At 49.0% G+C, this 19,282-nt stretch overlaps 1 protein-coding gene across 5 annotated transcripts in view; it reads left to right on the forward strand.

Annotated features, from left to right (window-relative positions):
• Window positions 1-412: 412 nt before the first annotated feature.
• The window catches only part of PKNOX2 (PBX/knotted 1 homeobox 2), a 272,005-nt gene continuing 253,135 nt past the window's right edge, over window positions 413-19,282 (forward strand). For 3 of the 5 annotated variants that reach the window (XM_026505481.4, XM_044386555.3, XM_044386554.3), the window contains exon 1: window positions 16,564-16,659. The gene's annotated coding sequence lies outside the window, so the exon portion shown is untranslated. Of the gene's footprint in view, window positions 461-16,563; window positions 16,660-19,282 lie in introns of those variants that run through there. The other 2 variants (XM_057316694.1, XM_057316693.1) reach the window with 2 other exon arrangements.

The raw sequence follows: 19,282 nt of genomic DNA on the forward strand, positions 1-19,282 counted from the left end.
CAAATCTCCTTCTGTTCTCAGGTTGTATATTAGGCTAAGTTATTATTTGACAATTCAGTTTAGGTCAGTGAAGATGCCGTGAATAGTATTTGGTGCCACGTGTCATGCTAGGTCCAGGGTACAGAACTAAGATGTGGAACCCAACAAGGAGATTGTAGTAGCTGGTATTATGGCGCCCAATTATTTGCTGCCTCTCGCCGTGACAGGATTATGCTTATCTGTGCCATTGACATCAGACTTCATCATGTGACTTACTTTGGCCAATGAAAATGAGGCAGGAGTGATAGGTCACTTTTGAGCAGAGGCTTTTAGAAACATTTTGTGGTCCCACACACATTTTCTCTTTTCTGTCTGCCAGGAGAATGGCATGTCCAGAATAAGACCCACATAAAGAGAAGATATGAAGTGGAGCCAGAGCCACGGCCAACATATAACATGATGAGAGATAAACCTTTGTGTGGTGAGTGACTGAGATTTTGTGGTTGTTTATCCTGCAGCATAACTAGCACAAGCTGCTGACTGTAGAGAGGGTCACAGAGTGGCTGGAGAAGCAGCTTATTTCCAGCTGAATCATGGGGTTTTGGATGCTTTGCTGGATGTAGACACAGATGATTCAGAAGTAGGCTGAAAGAGTAAATAAGTAACTCTTCAGAGAGGAGACATCAGGAAGGACTTTCTAGAAGAGGTGATAGCTTAGGAGAGTTTTAAAGGTTGAAGAGAAGTTCACCTTGTTAGGGCCTTGGGAGGTTTGTTTATTCTAATCAGAGAGACCAGCATGCTCAGACATAAAATATGATATGTTTGAGAACTGCCTGTAATGTCCACAACTGTAGGTCAGGATCAGATTTCTTAATCTTTGAAGCCTATCGACCACTCACTCACCACCATGTCAGGTCTCCAAAGGGTATATGCAGACACTAACATAAAAATGCATCTTTTATTTCAGCCAGAACTTTGGCCCCAAATTATTATCTGATCTTATATCATAAGAAGCTAAGCTGGACTGAATGTGAGCCACAGAGACTCTTTTTCAAAAGTTTGGTTTTCAATTTAATCCAATAATGCTTATACACAGTTTGGAAATCAGCAGTTGCCTTGCCTCAGCCCTTCACATTCCCAAGTCCCTCCCCACGTCAGTCAACTTCAACTCTTTCAGCTCATTTCTCATTTGTAAATGTTGCCATATTTCTAAATACTATGCTTATACTGCTATTTCTTGATTTACCAATTTTAGAAACTGTATATTGACTCTCTACCTCGATGAATGAGACCTTAGTTTCTCCCATACCTTTTCCCCCCAATGCCATCCCAGCACTTCCCCTCCTTCTATCTCTCCAACATAAACTTTTTTTTGTTACATTGATATTTAGTGTTTATATACTAATGACTATGCAAATATTATTTACTCTTGAGTCAAGTAGTACACAGTGATCATGTATTCTCTTTTGTACAATTCTTTGTTTTTCCTGGCCTTAATAATTGCCTCCTTTTTAATTGACCTGATGCCCAAATGTGCTTATAATTAATTGTTTTCAAATGGTCCAACAACTCAACTGCATGCCTGTTGATATTATATTGCATACATTCAAACCCATCTGTTCCATTTTTCCCTTTACAGTCATTCCTACAAGAACCTTCTGTTTTTCTGCTCCAATCTGGATTGGCTGCTCTTAGAATTGGAATACTGCATAACTTTTATTCTGAGGCTTCCCTTTACCATCATTCTGAATATTTCCTTTACTGCCTTGTTATATTGGAGTCCCTATTTCCTGAATTCCCTGTCTTTGTTATTACATTATCATCAAACTAAATTGCTAAATTCCACTCTTTTCTCTTTTTTAAAAGATTTTATTTTTAAGTAATCTCTACGCCTAATGTGGGACTCGAACTTAAAATCCCGGAATCAAGTGTCTCATGCTGACTGAGCCCGCCTGGCACCCATCTCCAATAACTTCTTAAGAATGAGTACTTTAGAGCTAGTTGTCTTGAGTCATTGCCTCTCTGAAAATATCTCTATACTGCTCTGATGTGTGATTGATAATTTATTTGGGTATAGAATTCTAGATTAAAAAATATTTTCTTTCAGAATTTAGAAGTCCTTTCTCTGTTATCTTTTAACATCTGCTGCTGCTTTTGGAGAAGTTTAATATTCTCATTCTTGTTTCCTGTACCTGGTTCTTTTTCTCCTTAGAAGATTGTAGGAACTTTTCCTTATCCCTCACGATTTAAAATCACAGTAACTGGCTACCTTAGTGCAGTAGGCAGCATGTCAATCTTATAAAATCACAGTGATGATGGTGGTGGGCTTTGGTAGATGTCTTTTTTTCATTCTTTGTGCTGGGCTAATTAGGAGATTAATGTCCTTTATTTCTCTCCTGTTATTCATCTCTCTCTCCCTCTGTCTTTTGTTTCCCTCTTTGGAAGTCTTCTTCAACTTTGTCTGCTAAATCTTATGAGGTTTTTTTTATGTTAATGTATTTTTAATTTCAGAGAGGATTTTTTCCTCTTTATTGTAATCCCTTCTTGTTTTATGGATATAAAGTTTCCTCTTATCTTCTTAAATTGATGTTATTGCTCTTTTTGAACTTTTTTATTCCTCCTTGCAAAATCCCTATCACCTCAGATCTTTTTTTCCTGTTTATTTCAGTCTCCCTTTATCGACTTTGAGTCTTTTTTTAAGTATCTGCTGATTCTTGACTGCTTATTTATATTTAAGGAAGAGACACTGAAAGTTGATTTGGAAGCTTATTACATAAATGGCAGAGTTTGTTAACTAGTGGGCTTCACATAGGGTGATCATGTGGAAAGTGAGTTTTTTTATTGAGGGAACTTCAAATATCAGTAACTGGAGTTCTCTCTGGAGTTGTTCAGTTTTTCAAAGAAGAACCTTCCAATCTACTGGTTGGTGGTGATGGGGAGTTTCCAGCAAGGCCAGAGAAAGGACTAACAGTCACACAGTTCAGCATGCAGATCTCCCCTTAATTCATTCACCCTCCACCATACTTGGTGTTCCCAAGTCCAATATTGTTCTTATTCAGTTTCCCCAAAGGAAAAAAAAAAGTCTCATTTACTGGGGGACAGTGGAATATAGCTGACAGGCTGGGTGGAAAGAGTGGGGACCCCTTTTATAAACAGACTTCCTACCAATGCCCCCTGTCCAGCCAGGTATCTGGCCTCAAGGCCATGGGACTTAGTACCTCTGAGGGCTGAATGTTTTGGGGCTCTGCAGAGTGGATCAGCCCCCACTACAGGCCCTTGGCTTGTGATTTCCTCTTTCTGTTGAGCCAGTACCACTCTTCCCTCTTTGTTTTGTTTAAAAACTGGAAAACTCTATAACCCACTGGTTTTTTTTTCTCTTTCATTCTTGTCCTTGGTAATATCTTTGTCATTTCTAGAAGTTGGACTGGTGATCCACAGACTTCTGTGGGGTGATAGCCACTAAGCTGTAGAAGATGGGTGGGTAACTGGGTGTCATTATGGGTCTCACAGCTCCCTCGGCTCTCCTCAGTTTCCCTTGTAGGCTCCTCTGCTTGTGTTGTCCCTTAAATATTGGTGTTCCTCAGGCTTCTGCCCCACAAAGACTCATCCTGTTAGCATAAGCTGAAGATTAGGGGCAGGTCCAAGGTCAGTTCTGTGGCCACTTTCTCTGAGCTCACATCCTAGTTTTGGCTCCTTAACTAGAGAGGAGGAAACAGAGAAGTCAGAGAAGGTACGGCTGGTGTTTGCCAACTGCTCAAGGACCTTCGCCAAGGGTCAAAGATATGCTCAAGGTGTTTGCCAACTGCTCAAGGACCCTCACCTCCTTTTGTCCTATCTCAGTGCCTAAGTGGCCTTAAAATGGTTTTCCCTGACCCCAAACAGGAGGGACTCCTAGCCTGGCCCAATTATACCAGCCTCATGGGAAGACAGAGATGTAGAAAACACCCCCTTTTCCTGGTCCACTTCTGTCACTCATTCCAAGATTAGTCAGGCACCATTGTAGCTGTTGGAATTATGCTTGTGAATAAAGTAGACTGGATCCTACCTGGATCTCATCATCTAGTCCCAGGAAAGATAACAATAACAGCCAAAGAAACATACTGCACTGCATAGTACAGACAGCCCGTTGGGTCACACTGCTGAGCTCTCGTTTCTTAGGCCTGAAGCGGCAAGGGCAAAGGAGGTCGTGGGTGAGGCAGGGAGCTCTTGAGTAGGTGACCAGCACACGTGACGCCATTTCATGCCTCCACCTCATTTGTACATGTTTCCACCTACACTGACTCTCATCTCTTTGTCATTTTGGCAAATTCTATTTTGTTCTTTAAAACCGTTCAGTAATCCCTTCCTCTGCAAAGTCTTCCTGACCCACCCACCCAGCATTAGCCCCACGCTGCGCTGTGCCCCTCCCTCCCGTAGTCAACAGCTTCCTGAGTTGGCTACGGCTTCAGGAGCTGAAGGCACAATATGAGTGAGACCCTGTGAGCAGTGTGTGGGGACACACCAACTTGAGTTGAGTCCCACCTCTCCCACGTGCTCACTTTGGCCTTGGGCAAGTGCAGTAACCTTTCAGAGCCTCAATCTTCTTATCCGTAAAGTGAGGATAATAAAATACGCCATGAAGTGTTCTGGTGGGTGTGCAATGACTCGAAAAAAGTGCCTGACAGGAGCCTATCATTGGCACTCAAATGTTGGTTCCTTCCCTTTCCCCTTTCAAGGAGCTTCTGGTCTAATGAGGGGACAATGACAGGCCAATCAGTAGATGCAATGATTTGTCACAGGTGCTATGACAAAGGATACTGAACTACATGCCTTTGGTTGACGAGACTGCCTCTCTGTCGGTCCCGCTACATGGGGAGCTCCCTGAGAGCAGGGCCACATGATTCTGTGCCCCCACCACGGAGCACAGTGCCTGACACACACTAGCTACTCATACAAGTTACAGTAAATGAAATGGGAATGGCCCCTGCCTCCATCTGATCCCGGTTCCATCACAGTTAGAGCTAATGCCCCACATTTCCTTTTTTTTTTTTTTTTTTAACCCCCAGCTGTTCCTTCCTCAAAGAAGGGAAAATTATGGTTTATCAGCCATCTGGGACGAAAATCTCTCTTCACTAGAGACTAATTTTTCCAAACCTTATCAAAGTTTGGGACATGAGCATACCCCACCCCTCTTGGATGGTGGGAATGAGGGGACAACTCATCCAGTACCCTCCTGTGGGACCGGCCTCCCTCAGCCTCCTTCTCTCTGAGCATGCAGACATGCAGACCTCCACCAGCTTATCCATCCTCTTCAAATGAATCTGTCTCCCAAGAACCAACATTTTCTCTCCCTGGCCCTGACTTGAAATGAAACGACTTAGCCCACAGACAGTTTTATGGTCCCTCGCCTTCCATTCCTCTTGTTGAGCCCTCACGCTGGTGAGAGCCCAGCCCAGGCTCTGATTTATACAGCTCTCCCAGGCCCCTGTTGGATTCGGAGTCTGGAACAATAAGACAGGGCTATCCATCACCCCTCCGCTCAGATCTCCCTGGACTCATTGGGAAAGAAGGAGAGGTGGGTGGCAGCGAAGACTGCCTCAGGGGTCCTGCCCAGAGAGCATTTGTCACGTTGATCGAATGTGCACGGCGGGAGTGGGGTGGGGGGGTGGAGGCTTTTTATCTCACCCAAGCCTACCCTATAGATATCAGGGATAGAGTAGAGAGGGGACAGGGGTAAGAACACACATGGGGGAGAGATGGGAAGGGAATTTGAGCTCCAAAGTCTGATGGGGACTACAGATGCCGCCCCCCCATGCTCCAACTCCGAGCGCAGCCACCACTGGTCAGACTATGTTTGATCATCACAAGCTTCTCCAGTCTCTTTGTGCCAAATGGTGCCCCAGCACCTGGCACAGTGCCTGGCATGTAGTAGGTGTCCAAGAAAGATATGTTTGCTGCTTGACTAAGCCTCCCACTCCTCCTTACTCACCTACCAGATCTCAGGGTCAAGGGCCATTCAAAGAAGTCCTTGCACACGTACGCATTCTGTCTCTGTGCATCTGTGGATGTTTGGCTGTTGATGAGTGTGTGTGTCCGTATATGCTGCACACATGTCCACATGAATCCATGTAGGAGTAAGAATTTTCCAAGAGTCAGGGTTCTTAAATTCTAGAGTGGGTGACCCAAGGGAAACCACGACTCCGTGAAGAATTTAATTATTTACGCCTGGGGCTGGACAAGGTGCCACTCTGCCAGGAGAGAAAGAAATGAATGGGTGGGGTAACCTCCTCAAAGACCTTCTGTGCTTTCTTTTTTTTATTATTATTATTTCTTTATTTGACAGGGACGGGGGCAGAGAGAGAGACAAAGAGAGCACAAGCAGGGGCAGCAGCAGAGGGAGAGGGAGAAGCAGGCTCCCCACTGAGCAGGGAGCCCAATTCAGGGGGTCCTAGGATCATGACCTGAGCTGAAGGCAGACACTTAACCGATTGAGCCACCCAGGTGCCCGTCTTCTGTGATTTCTGATCCCTGGTCAGCCAAAGCAGAAAGGGGGCTATTATGTGGTTATCATCTGTAAACAACTTGAAATAGTCCTTGCTCCCAGGAACCCTACCCTTTGGACTTGGGGATCACTTCCTAGGAAACAAATTGTGGTGAGGGTAGGGGCCAGAAGTTTGCGATCAGAGTCTCCCTCTGCTACTTCGCAGAGGGAGACATGCAGTGCATTGTATGTGCCACCTTGGGCAGCGTGCAGAGACCCCAGGGAGAGCATTTGGGGCATCAGGAAATTAGAGGCTTTGTTCAAAGCCAGGAAAAGAAAATCCAAGACCCAAATCTAGGAGTCAAAGAAAAGAGGATTCAAGGGCTGTGGCGCTGTGGTGCACCGTTGTGGCTTTGTTGTGTCTTTTGGTTTTAGTGCTGCTAAAGCAATAACATGTAATGGCCTGAGCACTGCTGCCTCCCCGCGCCTGGGAAGTTGGATGACCTGAGGAGAAGCCAAGGGTGGCTAATGAGTCATTAAGAGTCTTTATCAAATTAGGATTATAATCCATCTCAACATGCAGAGGAAAATGTTTCAAATTATCTACTTTCTTAATTGCAACTCAAAGATTTGGCAGGAAATTATCATGAGAGATAACGTCTGGAAATTGACGGATTGTGCTGCTGTGTGTCTAAGCTTCCATGACTGCAATAGCTGGAGAATTCATCCACACATACTCACATGATACTTGTACACACAAACACCCCTGCTGTGCATGCTGGCTTAGACAGACAGACAGATACACACGTGCTCTCTCTCTCTCTCTCTCTCACACACACACACACACACACACACACACGGTTATGTCTGAGCACAGTAGATCAAGCCATCAGTATTAGGCAATTCACATAGGCTGAGGTTGCTACCAAATGCTTGGAGATTGGGAAGGTGATATTAAAAAAAAAAAATTAGTCCTTGCCTTTAAGAAGTTCAAAATCTGGTTGGCGAGTTAATACCTATATATTTGAAAAAATTTTTTTAAAGATTTTTTTATTTATGTATGTGACAGAGAGACAGCCAGCGAGAGAGGGAACACAGCAGGGGAGAGCGAGAGGAAGAAGCAGGCTTCTAGCTGAGGAGCCTGATGTAGGACTCAGTCCCGGAACACCGGGATCACGCCCTGAGCCGAAGGCAGACGCTTAACGACTGCGCTACCCAGGCGCCCCTATATATTTGAAATTTAAGAACATGTACAAAGCAGCATTCAAGTGCATACTAGCATAGTGGAAACGTGAGCCCACAAATTCAGAAGGATACAGGACATGAGTGTCCTGAATAAAGTAGAGCTTCTCGAATGGATGAGTTTTGACTTGAATGTTGACATTCCCACTGTGCATTGTGAGAGCAGCCAATGGGGACGGAGGCAGAAGAAGACATGCTGAGTCTGTCAAGAGGACCTGTGGCCAAGAAGTGACACAGCGTGTTTGCAAAATCTCCAGGGAAGGGTGGAGCTGGATGACAAACCCTTGTTTGGTTAGACAACGCAAGCTGACTCTTCCTTGCCCCATTAAGGCAGAAGAGATTTGAGCTTGACCTTATCCTTCCCCCTCCTGCCCGGTCTCCGTTTCTCTGCCTATAGAACAGTGTGATCTGAAGACAGAGTTAGGCTTTCCTACATCTCCCTTGGTCACTGAAAACCTGAGATCCCTGAGTTCTCAGATTGTGCTTTACTTACTCATCTCTGTAGCCCAAGGACCTAGCAGGTGCCTGGCCAGCCTAGATGCTGGATGGGAGTCCACGAGCCGATACGTTTCTTAGAGGCTATCAGTGTATGAATGCTGCACGAGGAAACCAGAGAATGAACACGTGAAGGAGAGTGTGGACGTTGATGTTTGTGAGGAAGCAGTGCAGCATAGTGGTTCCAAGTGTAGGTCCTGGAGGCGGCCCGCCTGAGTCCACACACTTGTTACTTGGTGATAAGTTCCTTCCCTTAGCCCAGCCTCATGGGGACACCATGGGAATGTGATTAGGCAGTGCACCTTGAGCACCTACCTTGGAGTCTGGCACCTAGCAAATTATCCATACGTATTAGCTGTTATTATCGTGGGTACTTTGTTTTGTTCTTCTTTGCTAAGCAAACCATGCTCCCTGTGCTGGGTACATTGGGTATCTTGTTCCTTCATTTGGTCACTCTTTCTCACCCTGCCCTTGCGGTGTGGTAAGACAGTACCCGCTGCTGCAGGCGGTGTGGCCTCACCCCTTTCCAGGGTTGCTGCTTGGTTCTCTGAGCCCTGCAGTCTGGCTGCTGTAAGTCTGGCTGCCAGAATGAAGTTGGGAGCATGGCCATGTAAAATCCTCAGCTCAGGGAAGCTTAGAGGTTGGAAGCCACATCAGAGGCAACAAATGCTGGTAGAGTTCATCCCTGGAGACAGGGAGAAGATGGTCCAGTGTCTGAGCAGAAGGAGGCAGGGCACTTCTGTGAGAGGAGGTGATGGTGATGTGGTAAGAACAGGAATAGAGCCAAAGGAGAGCACGGTGATGGCAGGCGTGACAACTGTGAAGGTGATGAGGTGGCTGAAGGAGATGGGGGACGAGGGTTCAGTACAGGTCTTCAAGGAGAAGAGGTCTTTGTTTTGGAGAAGCAGACATTTCAAAACCCCACAGAACCCTGCTGGCGGAGGAGGGATGGTGCTAGCACCTTCCGCAGTCCGAGGGAAGATTCGCTGAATGTCCTGCTGGCCTCCCCTCACTCCAGTACCCCTCAGCCGGTCCCGCGTGGTGCTGCTGGGAAGCAAAGTAGATTGAAGAGCTGGTGAGCCAGAGTGATATGTGATAAATGGTAAAGATTTCAGCATCCAAACATAGTTTATACCAAGACAAAAACAAAGCCCAGAGGAGAGACTTCAATAACAATAGAATGCAAGTCACATAGTAGGTTAAAACTTTTTGGCAGTCCTATTAAAAAAGGTAAAAGAAACAGGTGAAAAAATTTTTAATAGTCTATTTTAATTTAATTCAATGTATCCAAAATATTATCAATTTGACATCTAATACATATAAAATAATTATTAATGAAATATTTTACTTTTTTTTTTACACTAAGTCTTCTAAATCGATGATTACGCTTATGGCACATCTCAGTTTGGACCAGCTGCATTTTGAGTGCTTAGTAGCTGCTCGTGGCTAGTGGCCACGGTGTGTGGGTCGGCACAGGTTCATACCTTCCTATCTCAGATTTCTGTGGCCAAACTCTTGGGATGCCATATCCCACAAGTGGCTCTTTTTGGAAATCATCATAGCATTTTACAGTCTAAATATTCTCTTTCTCAGTATTCCTCTTTCTCAGTTTCGTCAAACTGGCTGTGATACTGCCCACCCCTTGCTAGAAACTGGAAAGAGCTGCAGAATCACTTAAAACTCTTCTCTTTCCTTTCCTGCTTCCCACAGACCCTTTCATCTGGAGTTAGGGCTGGGTAGCTCCCTTGAGAGAGAGAGTGAAAGAGTGAGTGTGTGTGGGGGGGTGGGGGGCAGTGCTTGAAGAAACTTCCAATATGTACATCACTACCATAAGAAAGATGGGGTTTTTTTTTGAAAGGCTTTGGGGACTATATTGCTCCTGTATTAGAGAAGCCGGTTAGAGACCCGACCCAATTAATTGCCTATCGTGTGCCCAGAGGACACGTTGCACCCCCCATGCTCCAGAGGGTGGGAGTGAAATGGGGGAGCGGAAAGGCTCTCTCAGGGTCCAAAAAGTGAATCAGATATGGCAAGGAGGCTAGACATCCCAGATTCCAGCTCAGAGCAGAATCCTGGAGCCCACCTTTCAGGAGATGCATTTTCACATCGTGCAGGCCCCCCAGCCCGTCTCTAAGGGGTGTGCCTTGAGGCATTTCATCAGGAACAGTCTTCCTTGCTTGGCCCTACCCACTCTCCCCCCAATACCACAGTTCTTCCTGGTTTCAGGGTCAGGAAGGAGGCCTTAGGAGAAGAGTAAGCATCCCCTTCCTCCCTTTCCTTGCTCCCGTTATCTGTGTTTCTAGCCCTCAGATCCTGTCACAGCATTCTCAGTAAACAATATCTCCCTTCCTCAGGCCAATTAAATAAGCACTATAATAAAGGCACAGGCAAGTGCTGCCGAGGCCCTGGGTAAGGGCTATTAAATCTAATGGCTCCATTTGTTAGAGAGGCTCCCATGTGCCGGGGACCGTGCTGAGGTCTGCCTTCATTATTTTATCTAATCTCCATGGGCTCGTGAGCTGGATACTATTATCATCCTCATTTCATAAAGGCAGAAGCTGAGACTTGGAGAGTATCCATGACTTCCCAGATACGTGGCTGTCTTGTGACAGGGTGGAGATTCGAGCCAGGTCCATGTGACTCCAAAGCTAGTGTTCTCTGCCGGGGGGGGGGGGGGGGGGGGGGTGAGTTTTGAAGAAAGGTGGTATTTCAGCTAAGTCTTAACAGCACAGGGGATTTGGGTGGGTAGGGAAAGAGGGAATTAGAAGTCAAGGCTGAGAGAAGAGGGTGAGCAAGAGTAGGCAGGGCTGAGAGGGCACCGATGGTCCCGGCCTCCAGGAGCCCCACCCAGGGCTGGCTGGAATGGAAGTGTCCAAAACGCTCCATTGCAGTGGGGTTTTTTCTTTTTAATTAATAAACTTTATTATTATTATTTTTTGAGCAATTTTTGGTTCACAGCAAAATGAGCAGAAAGTTCCGAGACTTCCCATGTACTTTCTACCCCCCCTTCCCCGCGCCATGCACAGCCTCCTCCACGATCAACACCCCCCACCAGTGTGGAGTATTTGGTGTAATGGACAAACCTATATCGACGCATCATTACCCATAGTTCATAGTTTACATGAGGGTTCCCTCTTGGTGCTGTACATCCCGTGGATTTGGACAAATGTAGGACACGGATCCACCATTACAGTATCGCACAGAGTACTTGCTGCCCTGAGACATTCTGTGCTCTGCCTTTTATCCCCTGCCCTGCCTCACAACCCTGGCAACCACTGATCCTTTTACTGTCTCTGCGATTTTTCTTCTTATGGAATGTCACATAGTTGGAATCGTACATTAGATTAGCCTCTTCAGATTGACTTCTTTCATTGAGTGATATGCATTTAAGGTTCTGCTATGTCCTCTCATGGTGTGGTAGCTCATTTCTTTTCAGTGCTGAATAATATTCCATTGTCTGGATTACCCATGGTTTATTTATCCATTCATCTACTGAAGGAAATCTTGGTAGCTTCCAAGATCTGGTAATTATGAATAAAGCTGCTGTAAGCCTCTGTGCGCAGGTTTTTATATGGGCATAAGTTTTTAATTCATTTGGGTAAATACCAAGGAGTACAATTGCTGGATCGTATGGTAAGAGTATGCTGAGTTTCGTAAGAAACTGCTACAATGTCTTCCAAAGTAGCTATATCATTATGTGTTCCCACCAGCAATGAATGAGAGTTCCTGCGGCTCCATATTCTCACCATTTAGTGTTGTCAGTGTTTTGGGGTTTGGCCATTCTAATAGGCGTTAGTGACATCTTATTATTTTATTTTGTGATTCCCTAATGACGAATGATGCGGAGGGTCTTTTCATATACTTACTTGCCATCTCTATATCTTCTTTTGGTGAGTTGTCTGTTCAGTTCTTTTGCCCACTTTTTTTTTTTAAGATTTTATTTTTTTATTTGACAGAGAGAGAGAGCACGCAAGCAGGGGGAGGAGTAAGAGGAGAGGGAGGAACAGGCGCCCCACTGAGCAGAGAGCCTGATGTAGGACTCAATCCCAGGACCCTGGGATCATGACCTGTGCCAAAGGCAGACACTTAACCAACTGAGCCACCCAGGCGCCCTCTTTTTCCCATTTTTAAATTGGGTTGTTCATTTACTTAATGTTGAATTTTAAGAGTTCTTTATTTTTTATTTTTTGATAACAGGCCTTTATCAGATGTGTCTTTTGTAAATATTTCTTCCCATTCTGCAGCTTGTCTTCTCATTCTCTTCGTGCAGCAGCTTTTAAAACAGATTCCTAGGCCCTTATCCAGATCAACTTTCTTCAGGATTGGAACCAGGAACCCAGAACTATAAAGAAGTTCCACAAAGGTTCTTGTGTAAGAAGTCTGTGGGCTAACACTGGGAGCCACTGAAGGTGGTGATGGGAGGCGTAGGCAGGGATACAGGAGATTAGCCTGAAAGGTAGATCGGGGCCAGATGAGGAGGTGGTACTTCAATGCCATGCTAAGGAATATGGCATTCAAGTCCCTTCTTTTTATTATGGGGCCCAATAAACATTTTAGGCTAAATCTTTTTTTTCCTAAAGATTTTATTTATTTATTTGACAGAGAGAGAGAGAGAGAGAGAGAGAGGGAAAGCACAAGCAGGGGGAAAGGCAGAGGGAGAGGGAGAAGCAAGCTCCCCACTGAGCAGGGAGCTTGATGGATGCGGGACTCAATCCCAAGACCCTGAGATCATGACTTGAGCCAAAGACAGACGCTTAACCAACTGAGCCACCCAGGCACCCCTTTTGTAGGTTAAGTCTTATGGGTGGTGGTTTCTTGAGGAGATACCAAGGTGTGATCCAACCTTTGTTTTAGGAAGAACAGTCTGGTGATAGTATATAGGAAATATTGGGGATATTGGTGGCATTAGACCCAATTAGGGAATCATCAACATATTCACATTGCACGTGACTGGTGATAAGTCCCTCAACTGGGCTAGGGCAATGATGGAGAAATAAGTTCCATTCAATTCAGTTCAACAAGTATTTCTTTAATGTTTTCAGGACTAAGCACTATATCAAGGTTCTAAGGAATCTAAGATGAAATAGGTATTGTTCCCATCCTCAAAGAACTCACAATCAAGATTCACCAAAAATAATTAAGTTGAGAATAGAGGGAACTGGTGTGTGGAACTGAATTGTCCCCCCCCCCCCCCCGGATTCACATGTTGAAGCTCTAACTCCCAATGTGACTGTATTTGGAGATGGAGACTTTAAAGAGGTAATGAAAGTTAAATGAAGTCATAAGAGGGGGTCCCTAATCCAGTAGGAATGGTGCACTTATAAGAAGAGAAAGACATCAGAAATCACTCTCTCCCTCTGGTACACACAGAGGAAAGGCCATGTAAGGACACAGCAAGAAGGTGCCATTGCAAGCCGGGAAGAGAGGTCTCACCAGGAACCAATCCTCCTGGCACCTTGATCTTGGACTAGCAGTCTCCAGAACAGTGAGAAAATAAACGTCTGTTGTTCAGGCTACCTGCCCTGTGGTACTTTGTTATGGTGCCCGGAGCAGACTAATACAGACAAGTTTAAATGTTATTCACAGGCTGATAATGATAGGACTCAGTTAGGCCCTTGATTGTACATGTCCACAGCTCAGAGGGGACAATCCGGGCTGGTGTGAATTGCTTATCCTAAAGACAAATCACGTGCAGACAGAGCAAGAAAGGGCCCAGAACCAAGCCGTAGGAACACCAACATTTAAGAGTGATGACTGGGATTGGGAGGAACTCCTGTTTGGTCACAATGTTGATGTGTTGGTGACTTACATGACATGTGGGCCCCTCTCCGTCCTCTTCTTCATCCTCAGAAGCATGATGGGGGACAGACTGTTGAGTATGCGAAGTGAATTCTACAGACTTGATTTCCACTCTGTCCCTTCTGTGCTCTGTCAGCAAGTAGAGATATGGAACTCCTGGAATTTGACACGGTGATTCATGTGTTCAGTAAGTATTTACTAGCTTTTGTCGTCTGTTCGATTCCTGTATTATTATTGTTCAGTGTTCTATGTAGTGGTGCTTTGCCTTCTTAGCTAGAGCGAAAGCTCCTTGAGGACAGGAACTGTAACTTGAACTTCTTTGCTTCTGCTCTTTATCCTCAGCTCGGGCACACAGCTGAGCTTCCAGTTGTTGCAGGACAAATATTTGCTTTGAATGATTATGGGAATGATGGTTACATTTAGGTAATCATTTTTTAAGCTTTTCCAAATTACAAATGTAGTTAAAGCAAGATACATTTATTTTAAATTACAATGTGCAGTTTAAGGCATCAAAAGGGTAATAGTAGGAATCACAGTATTTTAAAAGACTCCAAAAATTAACAGCTCATGGCAATGGATCTCCTGTATCAAGAAAGATTTGGGCACAGAACTAGATTTCAGAAAATGAGGGGTGTGACAAGTGGGAATCCATGATGCATGGCTGTTGCCTGCCGTACTATTTATGGCTCACTGACACCTCTCTGATAGGGTTAAGTATTTACATTCAGCCTGATTCTCCCCTCTGACTCTGCAGGCTACTGCAACTCACTAGGAGCCCGGAGAAAGACAGAAAACCTTCCCTCCAGGGGTCCGGGCCAGGGGCAAATGGATCTCCCCTCCCCCTCCTGTATCTGAAGAGGGCTTCCCTCAGAGAGTTTATGGCAGCCTGACCTCCAGCCTCTGGGTTGGAGAATCTGGCCGCTTCTGTACTACATAAAAAGGGCAAGTGCATTCATTATTATTATATTATTATACAATGTATAATATATAATAGCGATTATGCTGTCAGCAGCCAGAGTCTCTGACCACAGATCAGAGGCTGGGGTGACATAAATCCACCTAGTGAAGTCTTTGGAGGTTCCACGTGAAGGTGAGAGGATTCAACTCCATCTATAAAGGGGGCTCTCAGTGAAGACTTTCTTCCGCAAGCAACTTTGGAGGTTGAATTGGGGGGGGACTGGGGAGATCTGGACAAACAGTATTTAGTATATGTGGGATATGATGCAGGAAAGGTCTCAACTGCCTCTTCTGAGCTATGGAATGCTAATAGCTCTCATCCTTGCCCAGAATGGAGGCAGATGAGGAGTGACCCAGAGGCCTGCAAAGAGTGAAGGGGCAGCCTTCAACTTCTTGGGTCAGATTCTTTACTGAAAACCTGGCCTGCTTGGGTTTCACTTTCTGCTTTCCTTGCTTACATCCGTGTCTTTGTCTAGGCTTTATCCAGGCCCCCTGCCTGCTCTGGGGTCAGAGGATCAATCGCTGCCTGACTGTGGCTGAACCGGCTCCTCCATGGGGAGCAAGGAGCAAATGACAAGGGGGAAGGGGTTCTCTTTTCCCTTTATGCAGAGGGCCATGTGCTAAGCTGTGGAAGCAGGCAAGCCTGCATCTGTAGGTGGCTGGGTGCCTACGCCTGGCTCTTAGTAGGACTGTAATCTTTTTGGAATGAAAGAAAGCCGTGTATGACCACGCAAGCTTGCACTGCTCTTCTTAGACGGCGCCAGTGTGAATTTCCTCCCTGAAGTAGAAGGAAGCCACCCCAGCAGGCCCAGGCTGAAACGGCCCAGCTGGTCGCTCCCTTTATATTACACCACCCCGACCCCCAGAACTCTGGGACATTTAGAATGAAAATAGCAGTGGCTTAGAATAGGCTTGCCAGGCATTTGCAAAGAGGTGATTTACTGACAAAGCCTCTGCACCCTTTTATCTCTCCCTCTGCCCCACCCCATTACAGTCTCCCCCTCGGTGAGCCAAACGCCCCAGGAAGCCCACAGCAGAAAAAACTCTTGAGAATAGGAATAACTAACCAGAGTGTCATCTGAGCACCTTTTCTGGGGCCAGGGTAATGAGAATTATTCAAATGCAATCATAAAAATGAGGCCATCAGGCAGGAATGGGGTGGGGGTTGGGGGGGGAGGAGTGGTGGTGGAGGGAAGAATTCCTCGCCAGCTTTAAGTTTCATGATTTCGGGGGAATTCTCTCGGGGTGCACGCAAAATTTCCCTTCCTCGCCATCCCCCGAGCCCAGGAGGTCGTGCCAGTCGGCCTCGGTGGTGTGCTGAGAGGACGTGGCGTGGGGGTGGGGGGATGGCGGGGGTGGCGGGGGCGGTGTCCCCAGTTCCGAGGGGGTCCGCCGCGTCCCTCCGTCGGCGGCGGGCTCGCCGGCCGCGGCTTCCTCTCCAGCGCCGTTCTGCCTCCCGGCAGCAGGAGCGGGCCCGCGCCGACGTCTCAGAAAAGCCTCCAGTAGAGGGAGACACTCCAGCTGCGGCTCCGACTTGGAAGCGCCGGGCCGGGAGTGGGTGGGGGCGAGGGGGGTGGGGAGAGAGGGGGAGTGGGGCGAGGGGAGGTGTGTGAGGGGGGGGGGGGGCTCCGGGGGGCGGGTCCCTGTGCCGCTGACGTCCCGAGCAGTGCTGGGAAGTATAGGCTGTGTTGTCACGCCGGTGTCAGTCTGATGAAGATTGGCATCAGGTAAGCTGTCATTCATTTCCATGTCAGAGACGCTTTTGCAGGCGGCGGCGGCGCGGCGGCGGCGGCTGCTGCTGCTGCGGGCGGCTGCTTCAGAGCGCGTGTGTTTTATTCCAGTCCCCAAGCCAGAGTATTATTCATTGCGACAGGGCAAGGAGGAGAGAGGGAGAGAGGGAGGCAGCAGGGAGGAGAGAGAGGGAGGCAGCAGGGAGGAGGGAGGCAGGGAGCAGAGAGGGACGGCGGGAGCGTGCAGAGAGAAGCTGGGGAAGCGCCGGGAGAGCGCGGAGCGAAGCAGTGCGAGTGGCGCCGAGGCCCGGGAAGGAGGCGACCGGAGCCGCGCGGCCCGCCCAAGCCCCGGCCCGGCCCGCGCGCAGCCCCGCCGCCACCGCCGCCGCCGCCGCCGCCTCGCCCCGCTCGGGCCCGTGGCCGGGCGCGCATTGTCCGCGGGTGCGAGGAGCGGGGCTGCGGACTCGGACGGCCGCGGGCCTGAGGCACCGTAGCGGGCGGGCGGGGAGCGGTGCGCCGCGAGAGCCGGGGGGCCCGAGAGTAGGGACCGGCGCGCGGGGCCGGAGCCCGGGTGCAGGCAGCTCGGGGCTGGGCGCTCCGCGGGCGAGGCTGGGAACCGCGGGCCGGCTCCACGTTTGGCAACTGCCGGCTTCGGGCACTGTTTGGGCCGGCGCTTGCTCGGCGCCACCGGCCTGGAGCTGCCTTCGGGCGGCTGCGAGCGTGAGCAGTCCCAGCCTCGGGTCGGGTGACCGGAGTGGAGGAGCCGCGGCCGCGTCCAGCCCGGCCTGGGGAGCCAGGGCGAGTGGGGTTTTGCAGGCGGATCGATGGGGACAGCGGAACTCGAGCTGTGGGTCAGGGCAGCCGGGCTCCCAGGGGCCACGCTCAGGGACCCTCGCCCCGGGAGGAGCGATCTGTAGGGTAACTGGCTTTCCGCGGATTGTTGGGAGTCTTTGGCGAGGTCGGGGAGGTAGGGGCCCAGGGCGAGGTTTGGGAATAGGGAGCCCTCCTGGCCTGAGAACTAGAACAGGAGTTCGTAAAAGGGGGGACTCAAAGCGCCCAAGAGCCGTGAGCTGAGGGGGATGGGGCAGAGTCCCGAGTCTGCCGCGCAAAGTTTGCGTTTCTTTCGGGTTGGTCGAGCGGGGCTCTCCTGACTCCCGAACCCGGGGAAGAAACGAGCGAAGCGGGCGGTCCTTTCCGGGGGCTCTGGACGAGAGAGCCCAAGGTTCCTGGGTGGTGGGGATACGGGCTAGGAATGGCGGGGGGGGGGTGGCTGGTGGTGGAGCAGCAGCTCTGAATTAGGGCTGGCCTTCAGGGCCACGCTAGTTTGGGTTGTAGGATTCAGGCTGTTTTCAGAAGCGGGACTGAAGGGCTGCTGAGTAGCTTAGGGATCGGATCTACACCTCCGGCCAGAGCAGGGGGGCTTGAGGTAGGAGTTGGGGGCCTGGGGTTACATCTGAGGCTGGACTGGCGGAACGGGTGGCGTTTTTAGTATTTTGCCACGGGATCGCGGCTTTTTTTATTGGGATTGAGGCTATTGGAATTTGGGGAGGGTCGTGCGAGCGGGTCCCCATGCTCCGTGGGTGGAAAAACGTTTAGGTAGGCGATGAAAGTAGTTGATCCAGGCCATGGCAGGCGAGCCCCGAATTTCTGCTGCTTCTCCCCGCAAGCGGATCTGGAGCAGAGTACTTGAGGCGCGCAGGACCCGGTCCTAGGAGAAAAATTCGGGAAGCGGACAAATCGAAGGGACGTTCGGGGTGAAGCGACAGGGCAGCCTCGCAGGGCTCGGAGTGGATCCGAGGACAGACCCTGGTGGCTCTGAGGACAGACCCTGGTGGCTCTGCGGGCTCCGGAAGCCGCTTGGGGGCTGCGGGCGCAGCGCGGCGGGCGGGTGCGGGTGGCCCGCAGGGACCGCGGCCTGCGCGGGGGGCGCTAGCTGAGAGGTGCCGCATCGTGCCCGGGGAGTCCGGGCTGCGGCCGAGGGCAGGGCGGGCTCGACTCAGGCGTCCTGGCCCGAGCCGCGGGCTCTAGACCCGTAGGCGCTGCCTGCGCTTCATGCTCCCCGCCCGGCCGGCAAGACCACATGCGGGGCCGCCTGTGTTCAGCCTGGGAAACGGGGGCGCTCTGGGTCTTCTACCCTCACCCCGAGAAGTCTCGGGACTTCTCCAGCGTGTTGACTTTTTGGATTTCGAGTGCTCTCCAACTGGTAGAAGCCAGAAGCTTCACATTTTAGGCAGATCTAGGCGACTCCCCCACACACCCGCAAAGCTGAGCAAATGATGGTGTTCAAACACACGATATATCACGCAAAGCCCTGGCTGCTAGCCGTCTCGCTTACCCAGCCATTCCGGCCTTCCAGAGGCCTCCAGGCCTTAGGGAAAGGGAAGGGGGTCTCCTGTGTCTGGACTCACGATCTCCCACTCGAGCTGTACCCTGCAAGCCCACTCTCTACCCCCATGGCTCAGGCCTACCTCCAGCGGTGGGAGAGAAGACCTGACCCGGCGGGGAGGGATGTTATCCCTCTGGCCAACTAGCGAAGGGAAGTGTGTAAGGGGCTGTACAAGAGGAAGATCTGAGATTTCCTTTTTGCAATTTTTGAGCCCACGTCCCAGCCTTCAGTACC

Source organism: Ursus arctos, unplaced genomic scaffold (assembly GCF_023065955.2).
Source record: "Ursus arctos isolate Adak ecotype North America unplaced genomic scaffold, UrsArc2.0 scaffold_22, whole genome shotgun sequence".
Taxonomy (NCBI): domain Eukaryota; kingdom Metazoa; phylum Chordata; class Mammalia; order Carnivora; family Ursidae; genus Ursus; species Ursus arctos.